Source organism: Ascaphus truei, chromosome 3 (genome assembly GCF_040206685.1).
Source record: "Ascaphus truei isolate aAscTru1 chromosome 3, aAscTru1.hap1, whole genome shotgun sequence".
Lineage (NCBI taxonomy): Eukaryota > Metazoa > Chordata > Amphibia > Anura > Ascaphidae > Ascaphus > Ascaphus truei.
Window position 1 is genome coordinate 77,302,987 of NC_134485.1, and position 18,058 is coordinate 77,321,044.

The window sequence follows — 18,058 nt, forward strand, 5'->3', positions numbered from 1 at the left end:
GGAGGTGGTGCGGGCAGATCAGCAGGCAGCCATCTTGCCCCTGAAGCGCTCAGAGGCCCTGGAAAGTACGGGGGCGATTCTGGGCTGACGCAGAGCCGATAAATACCATTGGGACTCCCCCCCCCCTCTTTACATGAGCCCACTAGGAGGTGTGTGGGGAAAAAATTAGGGGTAGAACTGACCATCGAGCTGCTACAACTCAGCTATAAAATGGCTGCCACAGGACTCTGAGATACTGTACACGTGTTCTGGAGCTGGCAGTTCTTATCTTATGCACCTCTGCTAAAAATCACTACAGCAAAGGTCTACTACCAAACAACACATTCTGCTCAAAATCAAAACACCATACTGTAGCAAATACACAGATGAAAAGAATAAATAAATAAAGAATAAAAAAAAAAAAAGCACATCCCCCAAGAGAAAAGTAAAGCATTACACCATTAAACATACAGCAGACAGGAGGGAGAGCAGCCATACCAGAGGAGACCCACGCCCCTCCGCTGGAGAGACCCCAGTCTTGCGCTCCCCCAGAACACACAAGGCTGTAGCAATTAAAGCAAAAATGCTCCTCAGTGGAGCGCAAGTGGCGCAGTTCACAATGACCGTTTGAAGCGGGCTCCATGAGGCGACGGGCATTTAAGAACATTTAACAAACTACCAGAAGCAGGAAACACATAGATTGGAGAAGTGGTAAAGAGAAATCCCCAAAATGGCTCCGAAAAAGCCGACTTCGCAAGACTTTTTTAAGGCAAAAGACAGAAACAAATCGGGCTGCTCAGACAGCAGAGTGACATCTCCTGTACAGTCAGACGCAGAACCCGAGCCCGAACCTGAGGTGTGTAACCAAACATCAACTAAAAAAGACATTGAGAATCTATACGCCAGCCTAAAAACCTTACTCCACCAAGAGCTACAAAGTGCACTTAAAGATCTAAGATCAGAGGTCAGCTCCATAGGAGAGCGCACGGACACGTTGGAACATAAAGTGGACGAAGTCATCAACAACCAGACAACTATAGATACGGAGATCCTGGCCCACGCTCCAGAATGGCGGACATGGAGGAGAAACAGGAGGACCAAGAAAATCGGGCAAGAAGAAACAACCTCAGGTTCAAAAACATTCCAGAGACGGTCACAGACCTAGAAAAAGCAACAACGGAATGGCTACAGACACTCCTCCCAGGAATGCCCCCATCAACACTGCTCCTTGACAGGGCGCACAGAGCACTCAGACCGAGACCACAAGCCGGAGAAAGAGCAAGGGATGTAGTGGTGCGGCTGCACTACTTCAAATCCAAAGAAGCGGTTCTCACCCTTGCCAGGGAAAAAGGAGGGCTGAAATGGGGAAATGTGACAATAGATGTGTACAATGATCTGGCACCATCAACACTGTTGAAGAGGATGGCCCTGAAACATATCACTAAAGTCTTGAGAGACAACGAAATTCGATACAAATGGGGGTTTCCATTCCGCCTTATCGCCACCAGAAATGGAACGCAAGCCTACATGAGGGATCCAGAGGAGGGAGTGGACTTCCTATAAAGACTGGGGTTGCAACCACCAGACTCCATGTCCAGCGAAGAAAACAGACCGCCTCCCGCCAGACCCGTATGGAAAGAAGTGGGCAGAGGAGCCACTCCACACAGAAGAAATCCAAAGGAACCCCAGAAATCTTAAATTTTAGGTCTATGCAAAACCTGCTAAAGTGGAGAAGACCCGTAAATCCCGACATAAGGAACTATGTCCAAATGATAGACTAAGATGTGTTACATAGATCCAGATAAGAAATAAGAAGGGGCCAACATCATTCCCTCCCCCATGCTTGAGCGGGTAATCCGTAAGGTAGAAGTAGAAGTACTGGTGACAGTACGCAGAATACATGTAGTTATGCAAAAATACATAAATGAAAAAGCAAAAATGTATGAGGGAGGAGTTGTAGACAAGATAGGGGAAATGTATGAACCCGGCTGTTGAATCATGCTTGCTCGATATAAAGCTGGTCACAATGGTATAGAGGTACACACCTGGCAAGGAAGGTCTACTATATTAAATAAAAAATAAACAAAACGGGATAGAAATGTTAACTGATAAAAAAAAAAAAAAAGTTGATTTGTTGAGCGGGCCCGCCGCCTGGGGCCGCAGTACGGCCATTACACACCCAAGGTTATGGGTGTTGGATTAGCGCTATTGCGCAACCGCAGAGAAAGTTCGTTCACGTCCAGTGAACACACAAATCCAGGCTATGTTAGTCACCTGGATTATCCTATATATGTTGTTTTATGTTTGATGTTTACATGTTTGAATGTTGTCATTACTGTACGAGGTGCAGGGATATCCTCCAGGCCGACCCTCAAGGGAAACCAGAAAATGAATCCACTAGAGAAGAAGACCTCACACCCAGGTAAATACAAATGACACTAACACTAATATCACATAACACCAAGGGATTGAACAATGTGGTAAAAAGGAAGCTAGCCATGACAGAATATAAGAGACTATCAGGGGACATAATATTCCTACAAGAAACGCACTTCACTGCTGGCTCCACCCCCACGTATTGGGACAAATTATACCCCCAGATATACACAGCTTCGGCAAAGGACGAAAAGAAAAGAGGGGTGGCCATACTCCTAGCAAGGAACTCTCCATTTATGGTAGACAGGGTAAGAAGGGACCCAGAAGGACGATACCTAATAATCACGGGGAGCATAGAAGATACACAAATAACCCTAGTTAATGTGTACGCACCAAATGAAAATAAGAGAATATTTTTCACAAAATTGTTTCAACTGCTGGGCACAATCTCCCGGGGCCGCCTGGTCATGGCGGGAGATTTTAATATAGCCTTAAATGAAAAACAAGACAGATCTAAACCTGCCCTAGCTAAGACAATGGCTGCCCGAAAGGGGGAGAGAAAAACCCTAAGAGAGGGACTTAAAGAGTTTGACTTAAGGGATGCATGGAAGGAGATGAATCCGCAGAAAAGGGACTTCTCTTTCTATTCAGCCCCCCACAAAGTATACACAAGGATAGACTACATATTTGTAGATTCCTTACTGATCCCAAAAATTACAAAGGCTACAATACACCCTATTACTTGGTCAGATCATGGTCCAGTTGAAGTGCACATTGACGACATACACAAAAAAACAAGTAAAGGGACATGGAGACTAAACGAGTCTCTATTAAAGATGCCAGAAGTCATAGTTAAGATCAGTAACGAGGCCTCCAACTACTTCCAAATAAACGAAGGTAGCGTGAACTCACCCTATATCCTTTGGGAGGCCCATAAGGCTGTGGTGAGAGGAAAACTTATCAGCGTCGCATCGCATAGAAAGAGGGAGAGACAGAAACAAACAACAAGCCTGCAAGAAAAGATAAAGACCCTAGAGGAGGCACATAAAGTAAATCATAGCATAGCCATGGAGACTGAATTGCGGGACCTCAGAGGGAAACTAAATTTACTACTTACTGATAAAGCTGAAAAGGCCATAGCATGGACAAAACAAAAATTCTACGAGAAGGCCAATAAGGCCGACACAATGCTGGCCACAAGATTGAGGAAGGATAGAATGCAATCTAGAATACAAAGCATTAGAAGAAAAGATGGGGTGTGCACAACAAACCCACAGACAATAGCTAATGAATTCACCACATATTACAAAGAGCTATACAATGGAGATAAAGTAGATAAAGGGAACACCACCAAGAAAAAACAGAGAGCATTTCTCAGAAAAATAAATTTGCCTAAACTCACAGAACAGGAAATAACAACACTATCCCAGCCAATTACGTCGACAGAGGTATTAGAAACAATAACGGGGTTGAAGAACTCCAGGGCCCCGGGACCAGATGGTCTATCCAATATTTAATATAAAAAATTAGCCCACATATTAATTTCCCAATTACTAAAGATATTTAACAAAGCTCTTGAGGGAGAGCAGTTTCCTCAAACGATGCTGGAATCAAAAATAATATTAATACATAAAGAAGGAAAAGACCCCACCCAATGCAAAAGCTACAGACCGATATCCTTGATCAATAACGATCTCAAAATATTTTCCAAAATATTAGCCACAAGATTGAATACGTATCTTCCGCAACTGATAGACGCAGATCAGGCTGGATTCATACGAGGTCGTCAGGCCGGGGATAATACACGAAGAACAATTGACTTAATCCAGATAGCCAAACACAATAAAACGCCTTCGATGCTACTATCTCTAGACGCCGAAAAGGCTTTTGATCGTATTGATTGGGGATATATGTTTGAGACACTTCGAGCATTTGGGGTAAAAGGCAAATTTATGAATGCTGTTACATCACTATACGGAGAACCCACAGCTAAAGTATCCTATATTAATATGCAGACTGAGAAAATCCACATAAGGAATGGCACAAGACAAGGCTGCCCCCTGTCACCCCTATTGTTCGCATTGGCGATAGAACCGTTAGCAGCTCAAATCAGGGCGAACCCAGATATCGGGGGGATTAAGGTCAAACAAAAAGAATACAAACTAGCATTGTTCGCCGATGACATATTGTTAACCATTTCAAAACCCTTCACCTCACTCCCAAACTTATTTAGTAACTTGTCAGAGTTCCAGAAACTATCGGGGTTTAAAATAAACAACGAAAAATCCGAAGCCCTAAATATAAATCTCCCTCAGGAACAACTAAAGCTAATAAAAATAAACTTTGATTGCGCGTGGAAGACACAGGCCATAAAGTACTTGGGAATATGGTTGACTAACACACCCGACACTATATATGAGACCAACTACCCATCACTAATAAAAACGCTGAAAAAAGAATTAGAAGAATGGTCCAGATATCATATATCATGGTTGGGTAGAATAACTGCCATCAAAATGAACTTATTGCCAAGAATATTGTACCTTTTCCACACACTTCCAGTACAGGTCAGACCCAGGGACATGCATGAGCTGCAGAAAGCTATCACAAAATTCATATGGAATAACAAAAAAGCGAGAATAGCCCACGTTATATAGATCCAAACAGTCAGGAGGGCTAGCTTTGCCACACTTGTGGCAATATTATCAAGCGGCGCATGTAAGCCAACTGGTTCACTGGCATCCACATAAACCGAAGAAAAAGTGGGTGGAAATTGAGTCCGATGTGATATCTGGGTCATCCATAGAAATGATACTGTGGTTAACAAAGAAAGAAAGACCAGCACTGATGGTGCCCCTGGAATCTATCACACACTCGCTAGCCATGTGGGATTCATTGAAACTTAAACTTGGGCTATCCACCAACAAATCTCAGATGACACCACTATTTGACAATATTAGCTTTACCCCGGGCACGGAACCAACAGCGTTTAAAGACTGGTGCAAGGCAGATATCATAAGGGTAAAAGATCTATGGGCAAACAACGCTATTAAGATGTTTGAGGTAGTAAAGAGAGACTATGGCCTCCCTGATTCGGCCTTTTTTAGGTATCTTCAATTGAGGGATCACATACAGAAGACAGGTCCGTATAGCGACTTCACAACATTTGAGGATTTGTGCCTCATGGGGGAGGACAAAAAGGGCCTAATCTCTAAAGTATACAGCATACTTGCAGAAGGTAAACAGGAATTGGAGATAAAGCCCAAATTGAGGACGAGGTGGGAAGAAGAGCTGGGAGAACTAGATCAAGAGCAGTGGGATAACATATTTGAAGGAATAGCAAAGAGCTCCACATGTGTATTAATAAAAGAAAATGCATATAAAATGCTCCACCAATGGTACTACACCCCACTACGATTGTCCAAATTTTTTAGAAACACGTCCCCACTGTGTACACGGGGGTGTGGCCAGCAGGGATCGTTTATACATATGTGGTGGACGTGCCCAAAGGTAACAAAGCTATGGAGGGCCACACATGATATGGCGCAGACAATTCTTGGGTATGACTTCCCCCTAGACCCCTGGAAGGTACTGCTATGCAGACCAATTGAAAACATAGAAAAAACTGACGACAAACTCCTGACACACATATATACAGCTGCCAGATGCGAAATAGCCAAAGCCTGGAAACAGGAACAGCAGCCGGCCATACACGCTGTAAAAGCGAGATTATGGAGGATCTGTCTTATGGAAAAACTGACGGGGATACAAAACGACACAGTACAGAAATACATAGACGTCTGGGAACCGTGGAGAACCTATATAGGAAATAGATATCTTTCGAGGGCTACTCTCCAGTCCTGAAAATCAAAAAATAGGTGAGGTAAAAACACATTAGCTAGGGAAATTTAAAAAATAAAAAATAAATACATAACAATAAATAACAAGAGCTTCACTATTGAGACAACCCTGGTGTGATAGGAATCGTAATTGTATAAAATGCAGAGGTGAGCCTGGAGGGTATCCAGTATCCAGTTTCGGATACTCTACAAATGCATGGAGGTTAAGCTGGTATGACAACAAAAGAAATGAATATTCTAAAAGCAATGACATTTCCTTCTTTTTCTTTTTCCCCTTTTAAGTCTTTTGAGTTAATTTTCTGTATTCACTACTTTAAACGCTGTAATAACAGTGATGTCATTATTGTCTCCCCATTTAATGTGTTATTCACTTGATACAACTGTATGTGATTCGCAAGTAACATGTTCCCCTTTTTGTGTTTTGTATCCCACTCCCCACTTTTCTTGTCTCAATTTTTTTTATTGGGCACAATCATGTGAAACAGTACATACAGGGGTGTCATGATCCCATGACAGTGGTGCTTTTAACAATCTGAAAGTGACCCTTTAACATTTTCCATTTTCTTGGGTGTGGGGATATGGAGGGGAGGGGGAAAAGGGGGGAGGGGGAAAGATAAACAGGGGTGCGGGGGGGAAGGGGGGGAACCTAGGAGAGAGGGGGGGATGGGTGGCACGCTCCTACCTCCGCGACTGCATATGAGTATATTTATTTTGTTAGCCACGGGTCCCAGGTATTTAGAAATTGGGGTATTTTTTTTTGGAGCAGGGCGGTCAGTTTCTCCATCGTCATAACTTCGTTGATTCTGCTAGTGACAGTGGTTCTAGAGGGGGCTTTTGTCTGCTTCCAAGCGGCAGCGATGGAACATCTGGCCGCCGTCAATATGGCCGTTATAAGTCTGGACATCGGTGGATGGAGGTCATCAACAGGTTTGTTCCCGTGACCTCTCGTATGAGCCTCTGGATCATGGCCCAGAATTTCTGAATCTCCGGACATGACCACCAAATGTGGGCCATGTCCCCCTTTTGACCACATCCCCTCCAGCACAGATCAACTGCGCCTGGGTAGATCTGGCTCAGCCTAGCGGGGGTCGGGTACCATTGGAATAGGATTTTGTATATGTTTTCTTTTATTGTTGTGCAAATTGAGGTTTTAGAGGCTTGCTCCCAGATCTCCTCCCAATCCTCCGGATCTATTGAGAGGCCCAATTCCTTGGACCATCGTTGCATATATCGATGGTTGGGTGGGCTAGAAGGGGGCTCTAATCCTTTATATATTTGGGAGATCAGGCCTTTTTGGTAGGTTGTTTTGGCGCAGAGGGTTTCCAATCTGTTTAGTTTAGGAAATTTGGAAGTTGGTGAGAGGGATAAAAGAAAGTGTCTCACTTGCAGATATTTAAATAGGTGGAGGCCCTGTATCTCGTATTTATCCCTTATCACCTGATAAGTAGCGATCTCATCTTTCTGCAGCAGATCGGCCACCATCCTAATGTTGTGACCCTGAAATTGGTCAAATTGACTTGGGGAACACCCTGGAGGGAATTTGGGGTTCCCGAAGATGGGAGTGAGCTGTGAGGGGGATGCTACCAGACCGTACTTCCCTCTACATTTAAGCCATACCTCCCACGTGCATCTCATTGCTCCCAGGGCAAACCTTGGTGGTTTAGCCCCTCTGCTGCCAGTGGGCCACATTGCCATTTGGAAGGAGAGGGGGTAGGCATAGTGAGACTCTATCTCTAACCATGAAGCTAGGGCCGGGTCGCAATTCCAAACTACAGCCTGCTTCAGTTGTGCGGCGATGTAATATTTTTCAAGGTCGGGGACCCCCACACCTCCTCTTTCTCTAGACGAGAGCATCACTGACCGAGGGACTCTGGGCCTTTTGTCGTTCCAAATGAATTGGAGAATTAGAGACTGCATGTTTTTAAGCGCTGTTTGTGGTAACCGGTATTGGAAGGGTTTGGAAGTTATATAACAGTCTTGGGAGAACGTTCATTTTTACTGCCGTGATTCTCCCAAACCACGAGATTTGGTGTTTTTTCCAGATCTCTAGGTCTTTTTTGATCTGGTTAAATAGAGGGGGGTAGTTATATTGGTATAGGGAGCTGTAGGAATTAGAGATTTTGACACCTAAGTATTTAATGTGGGTGGAGCTCCAGCGATATTTATAGTTGGCTTGTATAAGGCTCCAGTCCTGGGGGGGGAGGGATAAATTTAGGGCCTCAGATTTGTCCATGTTTACTTTGTAGTCAGATACTTGGCCAAATTGAGTCAGGTGTCGTTGAAGGTTAGGGAGGGAGGTATGGGGGTTCGCGAGGGTCAAGATCACATCGTCTGCAAACAGCGAAATTTTGTGTTCTCTATCTCAAATTTGAATACCTTTTATGTTGGGTTCGTCCCTGATCTTAGCTGCTAGGGGCTCTATAGTTAAGGCGAATAATAGAGGGGAGAGTGGGCAGCCCTCTCTGGTCCCATTTCTGATCTTTATTGGATCCGAGAACCCACCTGCCAATTTGACATATGCTGTTGGGTTATGGTAAAGAGCTCTCACTCCTTCCAGGAAAGGTCCTGAGAATCCAAACCTCAGCATGGTCTGGTCTAGGAAGGACCACTTGATCCTGTCGAACGCTTTTTCAGCGTCGAGGCTTAGAATCATTGCCCTGGTCCCAGAGAGATGCACGTGGTCTATTATATCCACTATTTTACGTGTGTTGTCGGAGGCCTGTCTTCCGGACACAAAACCTACTTGATCTACATGTATGAGTCTACTGAGAATTGGGTTTAGCCTGTTTGCCAGGATCTTACTGTAGATTTTGAGATCGGTATTCAGCAGGGATATAGGCCTATAATTCCCGCAGAGGAGAGGGTCTCTTCCCTCTTTGTGAATAATCTCTAAGTTTGCTGCTGTGATAGTAGAGGGTATCGGCTCTCCTTGTAGGAACGAGTTATACATTTGGAGGAGGTAGGGGGATAAAATAGGTAGGAACAGTTTATAATAGCTATTAGAAAAGCCATCTGGGCCCGGGGTTTTTGCTATCTTGAGAGATTGTATGGCTTGGGACAGTTCCTCTTGAGTTATTGCTTTGTTTAAGCTCTCTGTCTCTTCGGGGGTGAGTGTGGGGAGGCTACACTGCTCTAGGTATTGGGTTATTTTAGTGATATTAACTGGGTCCTGGTCTGGGGGATGAAGATTATACAGGTCTGAATAAAATTTCGCGAACTCTCGTGTTATCTCCTTCTCTAGATATGTGACCTGTCCTTTATCTGTCTGGATTTTTGCGATCTGGGCTTTTGCTCTGGCAGCCCTTAACTTCGAGGCCAGGAGCTTGTCGGCTTTGTTGCCTTTGTCAAAGTATTTTTGTTTAGACCATCTGAGGGCTTTTTCAACTTCCTCTAGCTGTGTATGTTTGAGGGCAGCTCTGGCTAGAGTTAGTTGCTTTAGTGTCTTCGTGGAGGTTGAAATTTTGTGTTGGGCTTCTAACTGGGAGATTTTTCCTGTGAGCTCTTTTTGGATTTTGAGTTTTTGCTTTTTTTTGTTTGAGGCCACGGAAATTAAGTCTCCTCTGATAGTAGCTTTATGCGCCTCCCATAGCATAGCTGGGGTTGAGGCAGTGCCTTTGTTATACTTAAAGAAGGATACCAGTTTTTGGCGAATTGAAGTCTCGGTGTCGGGGCAGTTAAGCAGGGAGTCATTGAGCTTCCATTTATATTGGGCATGTTTGACAAATGGGAGGGATAATAAAAGATCAATAGGTGCGTGGTCGGACCATGTGATCGGTCCGATGTTGGACTGGGAGGAGGCCTGGAAGACGTTGCTGGTGCCCAGAAAATAATCGATCCTCGAATAGGAATGATGAGGGGTGGAGAAGAAAGTATAGTCCCTCTGGCCCTGGTGCTGAGCCCTCCATATATCGACCTGTGAGTAACTTTCCATAATATCACGGAATTTCTTAGCTTTTTTCTGGGCCTGGGCGCTGCTCTGGGAGAGTGTGTGGTCTGGGCTTGTTTGGCCAGGGCCAGATTTATCATTTTTGAATGAGGCTACCATATTAAAGTCTCCTCCAATGATCAGAGAGGACAGGGATTGTTGGTCTAGGGTTTCTAGTAGGTTGTTCAGGAATTGAGTTTGATTGGTATTAGGGGCGTATACATTAACAATTGTAATCGGGGACCCTGCTAAGGTGCCCTGGAGTATGAGCGAGCGTCCTTCGGGGTCTTGGCGTGATTTTGTCAAAACAAATGGGACTCCAGCCCAGAGGAGAGGAGGCGTAGTATGCCTGGGGGAATACACTTTTAAATGTGTTGGGGGGCGTCTGGGTGTTAAAATGGGTTTCCTGTATTAGGACTATATCGCCTTGGGATCTTTTGAGATCTGTAAGGACTAGTTTCCTTTTTTTTACAGAGTTAAGGCCTTTGGCGTTGATTGAAATTAGTTTAATGGAGGCCATTGTTTTTCTTATGGTGTTTTCCGGGCACTGGGCCCTGTGACTCCTATTTTTCCCATGTCAGGAGTTCGGAACCGGGGGGCGACGGGTAGACCTGAACCCTCAGTAGAGGGGGTCGCGGAGGGAGGGTTTGCGCTGTGGGTAGGGGTAGTAGGGGAGGGACACACATAAGGGGGGGGGGAAACTGGGTGGGCCTTGGGTAGGCCTATAAAGAATAGCCTTTGACACTTTCGTGAAAAAGGAAGTGGGGCGAGGTGCCCCTGGAGGGACTTCCGGAGACATGGGCCTGTCTCGGAGCACTGTGTTAGTCCCTAGACCCTCCATTCTGTGAAGGGGGGACCACTACTTGGGGGCGTGGGCAGGGGTAGTTTCTCTGTTTCTAGTGGCAATAAGGGGCGTACCCTTATCTAGGTTGGTCCTGGTTTACTTAGGACCTGAGATGACTCTTTGACCTACTTACTCTGAGACTCTGTGTGTGTTTACCTGGGTTGGACTTATGTAATCACTTAGTTCGCTAGATAGCTTATTATAGGGAGGGGGGAGGGGGGGGGAAAGCAGGAGGGATGCTAGGGCAGGGGATGGGGGGAGTTGGGAGGGGGGGGGGGAATCCCCAGGGGATGCATATTCACATAACATTTTCAACAGTATAGTACATTTGTTTAACATCCTAGTAATAGTGAGAGAGAGAGGGGGACCTCTTAACATACTGGCTCCCCTCCAGTTCTTCATTTTGTCGTTTTGTCGCTGGATCCTTGTTTCATATAGGGGGGGTAAGTGGGGGGTGGGGAGGTGCAAAGGAGGGGGGGGGAGGGGAGGGGGGGGCCTCTGTTGAGTTCGTGTGCGTGGGGGGGGCGGGGGGAGGGGGGTAGAGGAGGGGGGGGTGGGGGGGAGGAGGGGAGAAGGAGGGGAGGGGGGAGGGGGGGAGGGAGATGATAGCAGAAAAAAGAGGGGGGAGCATTTATCATGAGAGAGTTTAGGCGACATTATATCTATGAGGTTCTTTTGACTGAAAGTCCGAATCTGGAATCTAATGGGAGAGCGCCCTCACATGGACAAGTCTGGTATATATTGTTCATTTTAGTTTTACTGTACCCGGCAGACTCATAGACTGATGCTGGGTGCTGTTCCTTCTCCTCTGTTCTTTCACCGGCTGGACTCCTGTTTTCGCCCTCCGGGTGAGTAGGGGGGGACCGGAGTTTCTCCAGCGTCTGTGTATTCTCAGAGGGGGAGATGGGGGGGTTAAAGCCAGTGCGGGGGGAGAGAGAGAAGGGGAGGGGGTGGGGGAGGTAAGGGTGAGGGGGGGGGCAGGAATCTTTGGGGTACTTGATTCTGGTAGGGGATGAACGTTGTCCGGGGCGGTGGAGGGGGGGGAGGGAGTGTGGGCGAGGCGAATGGAGCGTTCGATTACTCTCTATGTGTTGTGCATGTAGCTGGGTCTGTGGCGTTGAGGGGGGTGGTGGGGTGGGGGGGAGGCCTAGGCAGGGGGGGTGCACTGAGTAGTCGGCTGGCGCGGGAGTGGGAGAACAGTGGGGGGGGGGGGGCATTGCGGTGCGTGGGTTGGAGGGGAGGGGGGGTCTGGGGAGTGCTCTTTGGGGTCTGGGACTCCGCAGGGCTAGCACTGTGGAGCTGCGTCTCCTTATTTTTATTTGTTAGTGATAGTTTATTTATTTATTTTGCTTTACTTTACCCTTCTTCCGCTGTGTCCCTGGATGGGCTCCGTCCTTCCCCTCTGCATGTCCTGCTCCCCGGGTCTCCTGTTAAGGTAAGTAGGGGACATGGAGGGGGGGATGCCTGCTTTTGGACTCGTAGCAGAGGGGGAAGGAGGGAGGACCGGGGGGCGGGGCTAGGGTGAGCTTATGGGAAGCTCAAGGGTGAGGTTTTGTATCGGGGTAGTGTTCTGCTGGGGGGAGAGGGGGGGGTGTTGGTGCATTCGTGGTGTCGGGGAGGGGGGGGTTGCGTGGGGGGGTGGGATGGGGGTGGGGCAGGGAGGGTGGGGGAGAGGGGGTAGAGTGCTTGCGTGTAACCTGGAGCTGTTTGGGGGGTGTGGGGGGGGGGGAGGTGGGGGAGAGTGTGGGGGGTGGGGGGGGACGTGATTCTTTCTTCAGGTATCGTGGAGTTATGTTGGTAAAGGCCTGAGGGGATCAGGTAAAGGGGGCAGTGTTACTGTCCCGAGCGTTCTGGTGATGTCATCTCAGCTGGGCTGGGTGGCAGCACGGCTTGTCTTGTGCTGTTGTCTTTTCCTCTTTAGGATCCTGACGGGGTCTTGGACGTCTTCTGCTGGGCTAGGCGTTCTGAGGACCTGGAACCGCGTTGATGTGGGGGTAGATTGGCTTCCTCTTCATCCTCGTCTCGGCCTCGTCTCTGGGTGGGTGGTAGGTCCAGGAGTCGCAGGAAACCAGGTGCGTCATCGATGTGGGTGATAGAATGGCGCTTGCCCTTAGCAAGAACGCTAAGTTTAAAGGGGAAGCCCCATCTATAGCGCACATTGTGGTTTTGCAGGTGCTGGGTCAGCGGCTTAAGTTCTTGACGACGGAGGATAGTTATTCTGGATAAGTCGTTGTATATTTGAATCTGCTCGCCTTGGAACGGAATTTGGTTCATTCCTCTGCTTTTTGTTATTATTTTCTCGTTGGTGGTGTATGAGTGGAAGCGAGCGATGACGTATCTGCGTCTCTTTGGGTCTTCTCATCTTGGACCGAGGGCTCTGTGGGCTCGGTCTAGCTCCATATCTTCCTTTTTTAGATCTGGTACCAGGTGCTGGAAGAGATCCTGAAGGTAAGATGTGAGGGCTTCTGCGGGAACCGACTCAGGGATGTTCCGGAACCTTAAGTTCTGACGTCGGTCCCGGTTCTCTTGGTCCTCTAATCCATCTTTTAGGCGGTTTATCTCCTGGTTAAGGCGGTTAATCTCGTCCTCGGCCGAGGACTGTACCGCTTCTTCTTCCTCCACCCTGCTCTCCAGAGATTCTGTTCTTTGGGAGATTTCGGTGATATCCTTTTTCATTTTATTTATAGCACTATTAAAGTCTTGGCTGACATCTTTTCTGAGTTTGGAGAACATTTGGGACATATAGTCCTCCAAAAAGTCTTTAGTAATCAGATGGCTAGCTGTGATGTTCTCCGGGATCTGTTGCTCGCGGGCGGGAGTGCTTGCCACGCTGGGGTCGGCGCCATCTTGGCTCAGCTCCTCCTGGTCTCCCGGGCGCTTCGACGGCATGAAATAAGCGGAGACACTCTGCATGGGTCCCTTTTTTTGTTGCTTAGCCATCCTTGAACTTAGCTCTTAGTGCCCTCTCGTTTTGGTGAATTTTGGAGTGGTTTTTGTGCTCGTGTTAGCACCTTTTCATGGAGGGGAATAGGGAGCTCCGAATTAGGCTGGCATGTGGTGTGATGTCACCACCGGAAGTCCCACTCCCCACTTTTCTAAACAAAAAAAAAACAAAGAATAAGTTGAAAAAAAAAAAAAATCGTTACCCCCTTCCCCTTATTACCGAACTGTTCGATAAATTACAGGGGGCCAAGATTTTTTCCAAGTTGGATCTGCGTGGTGCCTATACCCTGGTGCGCATCAGGAAGGGGGATGAATGGAAGACGGCCTTCAACACGCGTAGTGGACACTACGAATATCTGGTAATGCTTTTCGGCTTATGTAATGCTCCCGCTTGTCTTTCGTAAGGTACTCAATATTTTTGTTATTGTATACTTGGTTGATATCCTGAGTTTTTCCAAAGATCTCCAGGACCATATATGCCACACCTCCTACGTCCTTTCCCGTCTCCGTGAACACCATTTGTACGCCAAACTGAAGAAGTGCACCATTTCCGATGAGGGGTTTATGATGGACTCCGGTAAACTTCAAGCAGTCACTGAATGGCCAAGACCCAATTCTCTCAAGGCCATACAACGTTTTTTAGGGTTCGCTAATTACTATCGTAAGTTTATATGGAGTTTTTCCACCATTGTGGCACCCCTCACTGCGCTCACCAAAAAAGGAGCTGATCCTTCTGCTTGGTCATCCGAGGCCATCTCCGCCTTCGAGACACTCAAGGAAGCCTTTATATCCTCACCTATTCTCCGTCATCCCAACATCGAACTTCCCTTCGTCCTGGAGGTCGACGCTTCTGATTGCGGCGCTGGTGCCGTTCTTTCCCAGAGACCCACGCCCCAAGATAAGTTACATCCCTGTGCATATTTTTCCAAGAAATTCTCGTCTGCCGAGAGGAACTATGACGTGGGTAACAGGGAACTTCCTTACCGTGAAGATGGCTCTTCAAGAGTGGAGACACCTGCTGGAGGGGTCAAAAGAGCCGTTTACTATTCTCACGGACCACAAGAACCTTCTTTACATAGAGAACGCTCGACGCCTTGGTCCACGACAGGCTCGTTGGGCTCTGTTTTTTTCTCGATTCGATTTTCACCTGTCCTATATCCCCGGGACCAAGAACGTAAAGGCAGACGCACTCTCCCGAATACATTCTTCTGAAGAGAGGCCAGAGGAGTCGTTGGAGACTATCCTTCCACATGACAGGATTCTCGCCACGTCTACGTTCAAGAATCTTGACAAGATTTTGCACTCCCAGAGACGCATTCCCAAGGACTTGGTCGTTCCCGACAACAAACTCTTTGTACCATCCAAATTTGTTCCAGAGGTCCTGTCTTGGGGTCACTCCTCTAAATCTGCAGGTCATCCAGGTTTTAAGAAGACTACTGATCTCATTCGTCGGAATTTCTGGAGGCCAAGGATGTCTCAAGATATTCTGGAGTTTACCCGTGCATGCCCCACGTGCGCTCAAAGCAAGACTCTCCGTCAAAAGCCTCAGGGTTTTCTGTTACCCCTTCCAGTTCCCGACCCCCCTGGTCCCACATTTCTATGGACTTCATCGTGGAGTTGCCCAAGTCCAGAGGAATGAACACTATCTTGGTGGTCGTGGACAGGTTCTCGAAGATGTCCCATTTCATTCAACTGAAAGGATTACCCACCTCCCCCGCCCTTGCTGATATCTTTACGGAGCAGATTTTCCGGATTCATGGGATCCCTTCGTCCATTGTTTCTGACAGAGGTTCTCAGTTCGTATCCAAATTTTGGAGAGCTTTCACGAAGAGATTGGGCATCTCTTCTTCCTTCTCTTCCGCCTATCATCCTCAGTCCAATGGACAAATGGAGAGAATCAATCAATCCCTGGAGAAGTACCTGAGATGTTTTATATATCCGATTTCCAGGATGATTGGGCTCAACTCCTCTCTTGGGCAGAGTATGCCGTCAATTCTGCAAAAAACGAGTCCACCCGGGAGTCACCCTTCTTTATAAATTATGGGTTCCACCCTCCCTGTCTTCCCATCCCCAACATTCCTTCTGGAGTACCAGCCGTAGATGAACGCATTTCTTCCCTCCAAACCGCATGGTCCAGGATTCAGTCTACCCTTCTCAACTCCTCCCGCAGATCGAAACTACAGGCCGATCGTCATCGTCCAGTTACAAACCAGGGGATTTGGTATGGCTCTCCTCTAGGAATATCCACCTCAAGGTACCATCTCATAAACTTGCACCTAAGTTCCTGGGACCCTTCTCTATTTGTGACAATCCTGTGGCATTCCGGCTCCAACTACCACCCAGTATGAAGATTCCCAATGTCTTTCATGTGTCCCTCTTAAAACCATTCATCTCCAGTCACTTCTTTCCGGATCAGACTCGTAAACCGGATCCCATTACTGTACAAAATAACGAGGAATACGAAGTTCCCTCTTTTGGATTCTCGCCTATCCAGGGGTCAGCTCCAGTTCTTGGTGCAGTGGAAGGGCTTTGGCCCTGAAGAGAGATCCTGGGTACCTTCAAAGGACATTCATGCCCCGGCCCTTCTTAAGTCCTTCAGGAAAAAGTTTCCAGAGAAACCGTTCTTGGACTGTTCTGAGGCCGTTCCTGAAGAGGGGGGTACTGTCAGGAATCGGCGTTCTCCTCGCTTCCCACACAGAGCACTCCCTCTCCGCAGGGAGCCCCTGGACACACAAAACAATCCTGCCTTACCGGCCTCCACGGCTCCTCGCCCCTGCCGCCGTCGCGGGATCACACCCCTCGGCGATTCCTCTGCTCAGCGCCGGGCGCGCCCACATCCTCCTGCACGCACACCTACACGCACGCCAGCCCCAGACGTTATGTGCATGCATTCCCAGCTTACAGAGCACACGCCTAACAGAGCACTTTTAACCACTGCTCCTGCAGTGAGGCATCGCCCCCAAGCATCACACAGTTCAATGCAAATCAAGGATTACACTCAGCTGGGCTGTAACACCTCCCTCCTATCAGAGAAGACTCCTTGCAGTCCTCCAGGCCTGCCCCCTTTTCCCATTGGCCTGCCCAGCTTTATTATGCCTGTGCTTCCGGCTTTATTATGCCTGTGCTTTATGAGGATACCGGCACCTCATAAAGTGGTCTGTATCTCAGGGAGCAGGGGGTCCCCGGACCTGAAACCAACGCGGTCCAGCTCCGGAGACCCCCTGCACATCTACACTATGAATAAAAATGTATTTTAAATTTATTTATTTATATTCATGTATTTATTTATTTATTTAGATGTATTTATTTATTTTTTGGGCGGCTGCAGTGTGTGAATTTTTTTTTGTGGGTAGCGGGGGTGGGTGAAGGGGGTATTAGCCCCAACGGTGGTTGTTTAGGGCTTGCGGGGGGGTAGCGGGAGGGGTTAACCCCTTCATGACCGTAGCGGTATTAACTGCTACGGCCGTGAAGGGGTTAAGTGCACCCGCAACCCCCCCGCAAGTTCTAAACTCCCACCAAGGGCCAAATACCCCCTTCACCCACCCCCGCTACCCACAATAAAGCGGGCACGGTGGGTTAACCCCTTCATTGCCTTAGTGGCTATCAGCTATAGTCATGAAGCAGCATTTCTGTATTTTTAATAATATTGTGCAGGAGCAGGGGGTCCCCTGAGCTTTGATTTGTGGCTCAGGGAACCCCCTGATCCCTGTACAATATTATTAAAAATACAGTCATGCTGCTTCGTTACCATCGCACGTAGCCGCAAAGGTAAGGAATGAGTGTTTATTTATATATGTGTTTTATTCATACTGTAGATGTGCAGGGGGTCTTCGGAGCTGAACCGCTGTGGTTTTAGGTCCGGGGACCCCCTGCTTCCCGAGATACAGGCCCCTTTAGGGGGTGCCGGTATCCCTCTGCTTTGTTTACATGCCGCGGTCACGTGATCGGGACCTTTAAATGCAGAGGGATACCGGCACCTCATAAAGGGGGCTGTATCTCGGGAAGCAGGGGGTCCCCGGACCTGAAACCAACGCGGTTCAGCTCCGGAGACCCCCTGCACATCTACACTATGAATAAAAATGTATTTTAAATAATTTTTAATGTGCCAATGTTTGCGCAGAGAGAGCAGCG